Source organism: Pholcus phalangioides, unplaced genomic scaffold (assembly GCF_987345545.1).
Source record: "Pholcus phalangioides strain wild (caught in Gottingen) unplaced genomic scaffold, Ppha-v1.0 ptg000042l_1, whole genome shotgun sequence".
Classification (NCBI taxonomy): domain Eukaryota; kingdom Metazoa; phylum Arthropoda; class Arachnida; order Araneae; family Pholcidae; genus Pholcus; species Pholcus phalangioides.
This window is the reverse complement of record NW_028301628.1, coordinates 17,459,079-17,472,621: the sequence shown is the minus strand read 5'-3', so window position 1 is coordinate 17,472,621 and position 13,543 is coordinate 17,459,079.

The window sequence follows — 13,543 nt, the reverse complement described above, 5'->3', positions numbered from 1 at the left end:
AAGATTTTGAAACCATTGATATTCCTCTTTTTTTTTTCCGAAGTTCTTTCATTTTCCCCAACGCTAAAAATGCTATTTACCTATGTTTGCTGCTGGCCAGAATGATTGCCAATATAGCGGCATTGCCCCTTTCGCCGCTCCCCACAATAGTCTAACAAAGAATCGCTTCAAAGCACCGAACCGGCACACATCAATATCGACGGCTCAGCGCGGTGCCCCTAGTAGCCGCGACGCACACTTTGAGAACCATTGGTGTGAACAGTGAAGATGAAGTACAAACATAATTACTCTATCGAAGATCTAGGCATTTCGTATTTGGATTTTCCAACAGGCGAATCCACTAGATAGTGGTAAGATTCATATATATAATTCGATGTTAAACGAAACTGTTATCAGCGATATCTTAGTAGATTTTTCGTACAGAAACTGTTTCTCATAGGATCTTGTTTCGAAACTTAACTTTGTTCGAGTGTTATTTCTCTTAATTACCGGACTTGAATCGATAGATTTACAATTGAAACTGTCGTGCTCGAGTGTGTAAGAAAAGTTTTTCTTCGATAATAATACATCAGGGTGAGTTTGTGTATTCTAATTTTCATTATTAATCCTATTATTTGAAAAATAAGCGGTGCGTAAGCTGAATCCAATGAAGATTGACGATAGCAGGTTATGTAAAATGCAAAGAATTCTATATTTCATGTGAAATTCATTTTCCCCGACGATTTCCTTTTATGTATTTCAATTTTTTTTATCACTATTCAAAGCAGGGCCGTAACTAGGATATTTGCCGCCCCCACAACTTTAAAATTCGATAATTTTGTAATGGTGTTTTTTGTTCCCACCTAAAACTACGCCCGGGGCAGTTGCTCCCCCCCTAGCTACGGCCCTGTTCAAAGTACGAAATGAAATATTTTACTGCGGTATAAATTTTCATGATGATAAATTAATGATGCATTCGGTGCCCAAGCTAGTTACTATCCTGAAGTTGGTGCACCTGACTGCGTGAAAATTGCTAGAACAGCCAAACCTCTTTTTCATTGCACTCTTAGGAAAATTTTTCAAACTTTTCTCTAATTATTTTTTTCCTTAACCCTGATGTGGTGCCTCTTCTGTGGCTCCATGGGTCTGCGTGAGTCACACCTCATTTGAGAAGCCACTGAAAAAAAAATTCATTTTAATTGTTGTTCCCCCTCCCTCAATTGTAGAAAAAATTTATAACCAGTGCTCTGGCATGACTAAGTGTTGACCTCTTCACAGTCAACATTTTCGTGTTGTAATTATTGTATGCTATTCCGAAAGTATCCATCTACCTTAACCAGTCAGGTGGTTATGACAGCATATGCCGTCGCGCCAATATTTAATCTAATTATTTCAATTTTTGAAAATTAATTAGTAATTATTTAAATTCTCATATTTTTTTTGATTGGTGATTTAAAAAAAAATGAGGAAGTCAGTTTAAATGTATTCATAAAAAATTGTAATCAGGAAAATTCATTTTATTAGCTTCAAACTTTTAAAAAGGAGAAATTAATTGGTCACCTGACTGGTTAATTACCTTACCCTATCATAATTACATGCAAGTAACCGTTGAAAACATTTTGTATAAAAATTCAAAGGTTTACGTAATAAAATATTTCCATAGATTAGGCTCGTAGCAAAAATAATTATAAAGAAAAACCATGACTCTTGTTTATATAAGATTCCAATAATGAATTATTAGAAATTATTACTAAAGTACTTATCACGGGAAATAAAAAATTAATTTATTAAGTACTGAGCCGAAGAGTAAATAGATGAGAGATACAATATTGTAGCAGCATATAAAAAGGGATGGCTCTTACTTGCTATGGGGAAAAGTATTAAACTCGGGAGTAAAGAGAAATATAATTGCAGAAAAGTTTAGAGAGAGAGAGAGAGAGAATGTGTTTCGTGTCTGTAAAAACACTAAAACTATAGTGCATTAATGACTCTCGGAGAAAAATAATTTTTTTATGCATTTTATTTAGCTAGGAACACAGTTGCGAATTTTCGGGATCACTTCACTGAAGCGGCTTATACACCATAGTGACGTGTAACCAATGTCGTCTCGCATGGCGAGACTTTTGCCCCGAGGCTCAAGCCACCCACAATATACAGAATTGATACAAAACTATATTTTTTAATATTTATTTTTACAAATACGTTTTCAATTTTTGATATCCTTCAAGGAGGGGGGGGGGGGGGGTCGTCGTCCCCCCGAACGCCTGTGTGAGCACCCACTGGTCGAAAATACTTCCGACGCCCCTGTCTGTACACATACTGATTGGAAAAAATTATTCATAGTGGTAAATCGTTATAAATTATTATATTCTCGGTACAAAGATAAATCGCTCTAAAACGTTTTTTTTTTTTTTTTCAGTCTTGCCTGGAAATGCCTTTAAGATTAGAATAAACTCCTCTTAATATAAGAATATTATTTAACTGGTAAATCTCGATCGCGATGTTTTCAAGACATTTTGAAATTCGCTCAATATTTTTTTTACATCTCGTTCAAACTCGACGTCAATATATATTTAAACGTCTCCAGATTTTCCTTCTTAATTCGTTTAATAACATTAATATTTTGTAATATCACTGATAGTGTTAAAATAATTGTATTGCTACTTTCTGTGCAGTACACAGAAGTGTAATGCAGTAAACACCATTACACACACACTATACTCTGTGCACTAAGTACAATATAAAAAATCAAAGTAAATTTTATTAATCAACAAATAAATTTTTTCTAATCCTTGAGTGCATTTTCTGATCGGAGTATAAAAAGATGTCAACAACAGTGTAAATTTGGTGGCACTTCATTTTCATGTGTGTGAAACAAGGAAACCAATTTTCTAATTAATGATGTAAATAAAAGGTTACTTGTTCTTAATTTTGACTCAATATCAAGACGGTAGATAAAAATGTGTTAAAAACATGGTAATATATGATATTTTTGATAGTCGTTTTGGAAATTCATAACATCATTGAATTTTAATAGAAAATCATTTTTTAAATGTAATAATTTAGAAAATTTCCCCGCGCCAGTATCATGTGCGTGCACAGCCTACCTTTTTCTCAAATATTTGATGAAAATAAAAAGAATCCCGATGAATTAAAAAAAATGTAGCTTAGAAAATTAGGGACAATCAACACACACAAACGCGCACAAATAAATAAAAATAAAATAATAATAACGCACGTGTTTCCCTACTCGTTGATAGTGATGATGATTATCAGCAGCGGAGAAAATTATCCGATTGGTCCATCCGTTTCGGAGCTAACGCAACTCGCGATGGTCGCTGAGATTTGCGTTATGAGGCTCGTTGAGAATTTGCGTTAAGAGCGTGACGTCACTAACGACCTCGTTGTATAACGACGTGAGCGTAATAAATCCCTTGGGGGTCTATTACGCGTTTGTGTGTGTTGGTTGTCCCTAATTTTCTAAGCTACATTTTTTTTGTTAATTCATCCAGATTCTTTTTATTTTCATCAAATATTTGAGAAAAGGGTAGGCTATGCACGCACATCATACTGGCGCGGGGAAATTTTCTAAATTATTACGTTTAAAAAATGATTTTCTATTAAAATTCAATGATGTTATGAATTTCCAAAACGACTATCAAAAATATCATCATCATATATTACCATGTTTTTAACACATTTATCTACCGTCTTGATATTGAGTCAAAATCAAGAACAAGTAACCTTTTATTTACATCATTAATTAGACAATTGGTCTCCTTGTTTCACACATGAAAATGAAGCGCCATCAAATTTACACTGTTGTTGACATCTTTTTTATACTCCGATCAGAAAATGCACTCAAGGATTGGAAAAAATTTATTTGTTGATTAATAAAATTTACTTTGATTTTTTATAGTGTACTTTTAGTGCGCAGAGTATAGTGTGTGTATGAAATGGTGTTTACTGCATTACACTTCTGTGTACTGCACAGAAAGTAGCAATACTTAACATTGATATTTTGTAATATCAATTATTAAACGAATTAAGAAGGGGAAAATCTGGAGACGTTTAAATATATATTGACGTCGATTTTGAACGAGATGTAAAAAAAGTATTGAGCGAATTACAAAATGTCTTGAAATCATCGCGATCGAGATTTACCAGTTAAATAATATTCTTATATTGAGATGAGTTTAAGATTAGAATAAAGGCATTTCCATGCAAGATTTAAAAAAAAACCGTTTTAGAGCGATTTATCTTTGTACCGAGTATAATAATTTATAATGATTTACCACTATGAATAATTTTTTCCAATCAGTATGTGTACAGATAACATTTTAACGATAATGCTGTCTCTGAATCATGTTACTAAATTAAGGAACGTAATTCAGAGAATTATTATTCATTATAATGAACAACTTGAGAAATTAATAATGAATGAATAATTTCCAGTTTTAACTAATTTATCTCCGTTGCTCTCACCATCGAAAAATGTACGCGCGAGCGGCCATGTTTATTTCCGTAACGCGAACATAACGAGTGGTCTCCGGTTCTCGTTAGTTAACGTTTCACGTAGCGATGAGGGTCTACGTCAAAACATCGCGAACAAAAACATCGCCCGTCAAAACATCGCCGTCTAAACATCGCTTGTTAAAACATCGCCGTGACAAAAACATCGCTTGTCAAAACATCGCTGTGACAAAAACATCGCCAAATACGTCAAAACATCGCAAGTCAAAACATCGTACGTCATAACATCGCACGTCAAAACATCGCACGTCAAAATATCGCAGGTCAAAACATCGCACGTCAAAATATCGCACGTCAAAACATCGCACGTCAAAATATCGCCTGAACATGGCCCTGGAAAAAAAATCGCTTTATGAAAAATTTTTAAATTAAAAATTCTAATGGAAATCACCTCATCCCTTTTTTTTGTTCAACTGGTAACCAAAGCTGCACTAAAAGTGCATTAAACTTTCAAGCGACTTTGGTTGTGATAAAGCCAAACTGTCATGTGTATGTCTGTGTTCGACTGTTTCCACACATATTAGTTTTCTCTCAATCCTTCGAATTCGGCTTTTTTTTTTGAGTAATGGACAATGAACAGAGAGAGTTCTTATAAATTCTGCATTATACAAAGGTTTTTTTAACAGCTGGCTGATGCGAAGATATATTTTGGAAAGAGAGAAAATTTAACTGCCTCTGCGGGGAATCAAACCCACACTACCTTTCACGAATCGAGTGAACGCCCTTTACCAGCGGTTCTCAACTTTTTTTTGCTCATGGCTCCCTTTCAACCATTTCTCATTCCTGTGGCCCCCCTTGCGACCATGATCAATTTCCTACCCCCCCCCCTCCCGTTTTCCCGTTAAATGACAATTGTTCAAATATTGTTTGCAGTATAAATATGTGTTTGAATTTATTTTTAATTTATGAAAATTAAAACACAGTAAAAAAAATATATATAATAAGTTATTTTCAATCAATGTGTAAATATTGCGCTTGAAGACGGCATAATGTCATCAAGTTACTGTTCAGGATGAAGTTTGAATTATTTACAAATTAGTTTTTCTTGGGTAAATTTGAATTTGGGTGAATCAGAATTTCGAATAAATCAGGAAGTATAAATAAGATTTCAAAAAAGAAAATTATCGGTTTATTGATGTCTCGCTGAATGACAAGCTATCTCCAAGTATCTTTTTGGTTCATAATGTGACCTCTCTCCAACAGGCGAACGAAGTAACGTGAGAGTTGGCTTAAACACAACACAATATTTCACATAACAGACACTACTATATGTAATGTACAGAGGGCATAGGTAACAAGACGTATGGTATTTTACTTTACTGGCAAACCTCGTTCACCCTACAGGAATACTTTCAATTAGAAAAATTATGTGTAGTACTCAGATATGTCATTCATGTTGCAAGGGGGTGTGTAGTTATTAAAATGAAAATGTTAACTTTTTATACGGACACGTGTGCTCAAAAGTCCAATTACGATGTTGTTGCAACGTCTCTTTTGACGCCAACAAAACAGTTTTATTCGCATTTGACGTTGTTTTTTGGTTGGTTGTCTTCAAATAAATGTTACTGTCAATCACTGTCAATAAAGTGACACTGTTAGCATATATACAGTACATTCATCTCGAAACCTTATAATTATTGATAACACAAGCTTATGACAAAGGCTTTGATTTTTATGACCTAAAGAAGAAACGTAGTAGCTAATAATTTATCAGCAACGACGTTTCATCTTTAGGTAAAAATCAGAGCCCTACTTATGAGAAATTGGTTACACACACACACGGAAAAAAATCATTGTGCTTGTTTTTGTGAAACTCATAAAATTTTTGATATCTCAAGTACTAAATTTCATCTTTCAACTACTCAAATCCTTATGCTAGGCATTGAAATATTCTGCCCACCAATCAAAAATCAATCAAATCTTTATTACTAAATCTTTACTTACTTAAATAAGGAAAAAATTGCGAAAAAAAATATTCTATGCATTTTGTTTGAAATTAAATTTTTTTGCCCACTCTTTTAATAAATTTCCTCATGGCCCCCTTATCAGCAGTCATGACTCACCTTTCGCGATATTTTCCTCCATGGAATATCCTGGGGCCCCCGGTTGAGAACCACCGCCCTGGAATATACAGAGGCAACGAATATCTCAGTCTTTCCTTAAGAGCTCGTGTGCACTGAACACGCCCTTTTACCCGGAGAGTGAAAGGTCGTGGGTTCGATTCCCCGCAAGGGCAGTTGAAGTTTCTCTCTTCCCACAATATATCTTCGCATCAGCCAGATGCTAATAACGTTTTGTATGGATAAGCGGAGAGTGACATCATCCTCGGATTTTGTATTATCTGTACCCAGAGCCGTTATTATGCGCTTTTTCAGCCGGGGAGACATTTCGCACCACCCCATCATGGAAATATGGTTTCCAGATTCCAAAAAAAGGGGTACGAATTTTCTGCTAAACCGTTAAATTAATAAACCTTTCACTATAGTTTTCTTCATCAAACCTGCAATATTCGTTGCTACTACAATAATTGAGCTGTCGATACTCTTTCATTACGAGGATTGTTCGTAGAAGAAATTATTCTTTTATTAGAAATTATTCAATATTATGGTGATACATATATGGAGGGATATATAATGATCGACATATAGGGACCGGCCAAAGCTCAACGAAAGCCGAAATTCGGACAATGGCCGTTTCAACTGTGCCGGCCAGTTCGAGAACTAGACAACTTCGGGCTTTGGCAGTAACACACACATATATAAGAGACATTTTGCAAATGGCATATTATCTGCATCAAACATCAAATTATCCAAAACGTTTGGGGGGGGGGGTCGAATTAAACGAGTAATTTCAAATTGAATTGAAATTTTTGCAAGAAACTCAAAGGGAATTCCTGATATTCGAATTAACCAAGTTCGAACTAGCCAAGTTCACCTGTACCTTTATTATTTCTGTAATAAAATCTCAGAAAAATATGCGATAGTGTATAATCTTAAGGAATAAAGCAATTATTAAATAATGAAGCGCAATTAAAAATATCCGATGTCTTTTTGAAACTCAAAGCCGCTGATTATATGCAGGTAAATATATTTATATATATATATTAATTTTCGGCGATGTTTTTGTCACGGCGATGTTTTGACGTGCGATGTTTTTGTCACGGCGATGTTTTGACGGCGATGTTTTGACGTGCGATGTTTTTGTGACTGCGATGTTTTGACAGCGATGTTTTGACGTGCGATGTTTTTGTCACGGCGATGTTTTAACGGCGATGTTTTGACGGGCGATGTTTTTGTTGGCGATGATTTGACGCGATACCGAAACGCGGGCATAATGACATGAGCGTAATAGATCCCCTGTGCTTAACGAGCTCTGCATAAGTATTCGAATCTCTGATTCCGACAACGATTCTATCTCTAAGTAGCGAGTTCATACATTTTTCGCAGTAACCGCATACTTTAATCTGGCTTCTAAGAGCCGCCAAGAAGTTATCGAACGACTCACCTTCGTTTTGGCTTCTTTTATTGAAGAGGGCCCTGTTATACGTCTCGTTCATCCGGACGATCGCGGAAGCTTCGAACTTCTCTAAGATCTCGGACACCTTTCGATCATCTTCGGACACGAAATCCAAACCATCGTAGAGTCGCATGGCGTCGTCATTTAGACACGAGAGAAGAAGCGCTACTCGATAGGGTTCCGGATGGTTGTCCAGTTGACAGAGGGTGAGGTAGTTGCTCCACCTTCGGCGAAATAACTTCCATTTCGCTGCAGGTACTTCTCCTAATGCGAGACTTGGTTGCTGCAAACCGTGGACCAGGGCGGTCTTAGGGCAGTGTGACCGGTGCAATTGCACCTGGCGCCAAATGAGAAGGGGCGCCGAAACGCGTTATAAATATACATTATTAGAATACGTATTTATAAAGAAATAACTATAAAATATACATGAAAAACGACCGAGATGATAATTTTTTTTTTCAAAAACAAAACAAAAAAGGTGAGTGCATAAAATATAACGGTTATTTTTCGAAAAGAACATAATCGATGGGCAGTGCACCTATATACGTACAGTACACAGCGAGTTTGGTCAGATAAAAATATACACTCTCTCTCTCAAGCTCTTTTCGTTTACCCCTGCTTATTTGTAACTTATTTGTGCCCTCTCTAGGAGGGGCGTTAAGTTCGAGGTATATGGGCGAAAAAATGGGAAAATGATTTTTGCCCGCTTTAGGAGGAGCGCCAAATCCAAGGTAAAAGACCAAAAGAAATTCGACTTGATATGCTCAGCAGTGTATTTACAGGGGGGCCGAGCGGGCTATAGCCCAGGGCGGCAAATTCGGAGAGACAGCTAATTTCGGAGCATAGAAAGAGGGAATACAGCAACTTTTTTTTTAAATTCCCGTTTCGTAAACGTGTGGAAGTGCCATGTGTCATTTCTATAGTAAATAATATATAATTATTAAACCATATTGTTTATTTTTTGTTTTCTTTCCACACAGACTGTCGTTCAAGTAAAAAAATATATGATTGTCTAACCTTCCTATTTACAGTGTTATTCACCGCCTTCCCAAATAGTATTGTCACAAGTAGAAGTGGGAGGGTGAGTAGGCATCCAGTGAATTAAAGCAGCACTTATTTTAGATTACTGAAGGTGTTGGAAAAAAGACGAGAGTTCAGCCGACATTCCCCAAAGAAGGCGGGGGGTGGGTATCATCTTTGAAGGGCTATAGTCTATGGGGGGTGTTTGTACCAACACCTTCTAGAGCAGAAAGCCTCCTCCCGAGATTCGTGACGTCGTCGAGATCCGTCCTCGAAACCCATCTTCCCTGTAAGATCGTTTTTCAGCAGCACCACGCACTATAAAGCGCCGATGTTAATATATTTGGCCCACGTTGCTATTATATTTTTTCTTGATGTTATGGAAAAAGAGATCGAATTAGTCAAGAATTGAGCACTCGAATAGACGAGTTTATACTTATAATTAAACATTATTTATAAATTTGATTATTCAGACCTGCGGAATTGAAATTTTGGAAAATTGTCTGTAAACTAATGAACATACCAAGTTTTGGAAACCATGAAGTTTCGTGATGAATTTTTAGTCACTGATTTTAAACGTGGCTCATTTTTGAATATCATGTAAAATGTTTTCGCAAAAACTGATTTCGGTATAACAAGAGAAAATCTATAAAATGTATTATTCTAACCTTTTAAATACTAAATTACCTTTTCGGATAATTTTTTACATAATCTATACCACCGAGGCTCCGTGTGCACTCCCAGGTAAATTTGAAAAAAATAATTATTAATATTTTTTAATAATAAAAATAAATCAGTAACTTTGATGAATAAATAAAAAATAGGCCTACGGGGCTTCGCCATAGAAATTATATACCGGAAAAGGCTCCGTGGGTTAAGAAAGGTTGAGAACCGCTGTTCTATACTATTATTATATTTTGTATTATGTAGCTTTCAATATAAAAGTAGCATGGGGAAAAGAACAAAAATGGAAGGAACAAAAGCAGTTTAATTAATAAGAATTGCCTTGTTTCTAAGTATTTACTGAGATATTTGAATTCGAAAATTGGAGGAAAGTCGGGGAAAAAGAGCCAGCAAAAACTAACGGAAATTCCTAACTTCGCTCATTTACTTTCCGTAAGAATGACTCTAATATCTGTCACCGTTTTCTTGCTATTCCCATTTAGAAAACCGTGTGGTGATTGTTGGATACTGTGTATATTCAAGTAATGCAAGCACATTCAAATGACACGAGTGCACAAACCACTGGCGGGCCCCGTCTAGAATTTTAATCGGTCCACGAAACCATTTTGAAAAAGTATTTCATTATTTCAAAATACACCTTAGGACGCGCGGTTAAAGATGATATGTATAGATATTACGTAATGCATTATTAATTTTGTTGCTAGGACTATAAACAAGTACGCAGAAAGTATCTCGGCACCATTGATTGGTGCTGAGGTACTTTCAAATAAATGTATCAGTGTTTTTCATCGATGTGTAGAAGCCTTCATGACGGGAGTTGAGCACCCATACCCCCCGCCCCCCTCGTTATATGACAATCGTTATGGATCGGAATAGGATACGAATATAGGACAGAAAAGTAAAATTTAAGCGCAACTAATATACAGTACCACTTTTTCGTTTTTCTTTGTTTATGATTCGTTAATAATGGCATATGTAAAAAAGTTAGATTGAAATTGTAGGGGGCGGCAAGATTTGTATAGCCCACAGGCGGCAAAAACATACATACGGCACTAGATATGCTATGACAAAATATCGCTGTTCAATTGAACACATCAAAACGAAGCGATTGAAACAAAAAAATTTTAATTGGGGAGGTAAGGGGGGCCACTCGGGTAGAGATTTCGTCTCTAGCCGCCCCTGAGTGCAACGTATGTGTGGGTGGAAAATTTTAACAAGCCGTACATATACACAACTGAACATATTTTCGGAGTTTCGTGGATCTTGTTCCAGATGCCCGGTGAGTAACGGTAAAGCCTCCTATGAGGCTCCTAGACAGTATCTCTGTCTAGGTAAGGTGTGGCCACAACGGGACGCTAAAAAGACATCTTTTTCCTTTCAATAAACTAATGAGGGACGTATGCTGGAAATTCAATTTGATTTTTTTTTAAAACCGACTTTCAAGAAGGGCCGGAAACCTCAATATAAATTCGATCGAAATGAAAATCTCGCGATTCTAGTGAAATTTTCGATTTCAATTTTAGTTGCATTAGTTTTCCATAAGATTTGTAAGAATTTTAATCATCTTAAAGAAAGTCATTCTGAAGGTAAGTCATTTCCTCGATGTTAATCTTGAATAAGAATTAAACAAAACCTATCGAATTTTGTTGCTTATAATCCCCAGATGCAAACTTCGCTAGTTTCAGGAAGAAAAGGCACCACTTCCGCAGCGGTATATAACCCACATGAGAAAATTTCATTTATCTATATAAAATCGCTCTCAAGGAGGTTGGGGGGGGGGGTATTTAACACGGTTTTGTAAAGAAAATGTCAATTTTTGTACTGGCATCTCCCAAATCTATAAATATTTAAAAAATATATGTTTTTGTTAATAAATTTTTAACGACGAATTATAACTAATGAAACCTCCCTCTGAAAAAAATAAAAATAAAGCCGTAGTGGTTTATAGTTAAAGTTAAGACTCTTCTCATGCAACTTCGATCCACACTAAGAAACTCATTTCCGACGTTTTGTTTTTATAATTCAACGTAATTTTTTAAACGTCTTATCTACGGACTATACGGAGCAGAATAAGTAGATTAATTGGGACTTCCATAGAAATAAAATAGTATACCTCACATATCCAAAAAACAATAGGGGGGACGGCAAATCCATTTCGTATAAGAGAAATTTCGGATATGTATCTTCGTATATTTGAAATGAGGTTTTTTGAAGCTGGTGAAATAAAGAATTAAATGTATGTTACGGTAAATGCGTTGAATCGGCAAAGCATATCGGTAATGAATAATCACCAATTGTCTCGGTAAGTTTGATAAATTTCGAAACATTTATCACTTTCACCGGTGATTATGCATAATCCTTTTAGACCCTGTATGCACAAACGTGCGGGTTGCTTCTTTTCACTTTAAGCCCCGTTCACATGTGCAAGATTGGGGGTCGCTTTGGTGGTAATTACCGGCATGACAACTTTTTTCCCCTCGTAGGGAAGAAAAAGGTGGGAGAGAAGCTCATCAAAAAATGCCCATCTTTCTTGGGGTGGATTGGAGGTCGACAACGACCTTCTCTCCCATAATCCTTTGCGCCGCGAAAACTGCTATAAGCTCCTTCGTCAACCATCTTGAATCAATCACTTCCGTTCAACCTACGTAACCTGTGACGACTTCCGGAAAGAAGAGGGGGGATTACCGGCATAAACTTAACGTCATGTGAACGGTTTGTAGCGAAAATCCCCGTTACCGGGAACTTCCCGGGATGTTTTATTGTGCATGTGAACGGGGCTTCTTCACTTTAGATATTCTTTTTTTAACCTCAGGGATGTTCAGCCCAAACTTCAAGAATTGTGCGTTATCGTTGAAATTAAAGCTTAAGTCCCTGAGGTTAAAAAAAAATCTACAGAGAAAAAACCCCTTCCCAGTGCCGTCTTAACGCATGGATCCACCCGGTAGCTGCCCGGAAGCCTCAAGAGTAGAGGGGCCTCACGGAAATGAGATCTAATTAAATTTTTTTAGAATTTACTAGGTAGGACCTCAGAAAAACCACTTGGCCCGGCCCCCCCCCCCCCCATGATGCTCTTCAGACGGCCCTCCCGTTCCCCAGGATCGAGATGCTTTCTCGGAGGCAGTCTTTTCTTGGAGTCTCCTTGAAATGGTTATGCTCAGAAAAAGAAGAGTTACAAGTCCGCCCGCCCCCCTCTCCATTCGGCTCGGGACACCACCCAAGTTGCCTCAGAATAGTTACGGGCCTGTCCAAGTTGCAGGGCCCAGTGCTTTAGCTGGTGTTTGCCTGCCCCTTCTGTTTTTAGTACTGCGTCTAAGAGGGATAATTTCAAATGAAGTTCACACGAGTTTTATAAATATGAAAGAAATCATACGGAAAAATATCACTTTTTAATTTAAAAAGGGCCGTCTTAAGAACATTATGGGTCCCCGGGCCAAATGATTTTTCTGAGGCAACCTTTTTTCCCTACCAGGCAAATTCTCGAAAATCTCAACCAGATCTCATTTTTGTGAGGCCCCCGGGCTGGGCCCGGGTGGGCCCATGCCTTAAGACGGCACTGAATTTAACCACTTTTATTATCATCTTAGGCCGTACGTGATGCGGGCACTACACGAATTTTACCATAAAACTCAATGAAAATAAGTATAAAGAATATAGATCCTTTGTGATGAGTATCCTGATAAATGTGTGACGTTTTGCTTTTTAATGTTTTTAAATTAAATTTCTTAATTAAATCAAAAAAGTTGGGTTTTCATGCTTGTTTACAAATTAAATAGCAGTAATCCCATTCTAGAAGCTTTTTTCCGACTTCTTC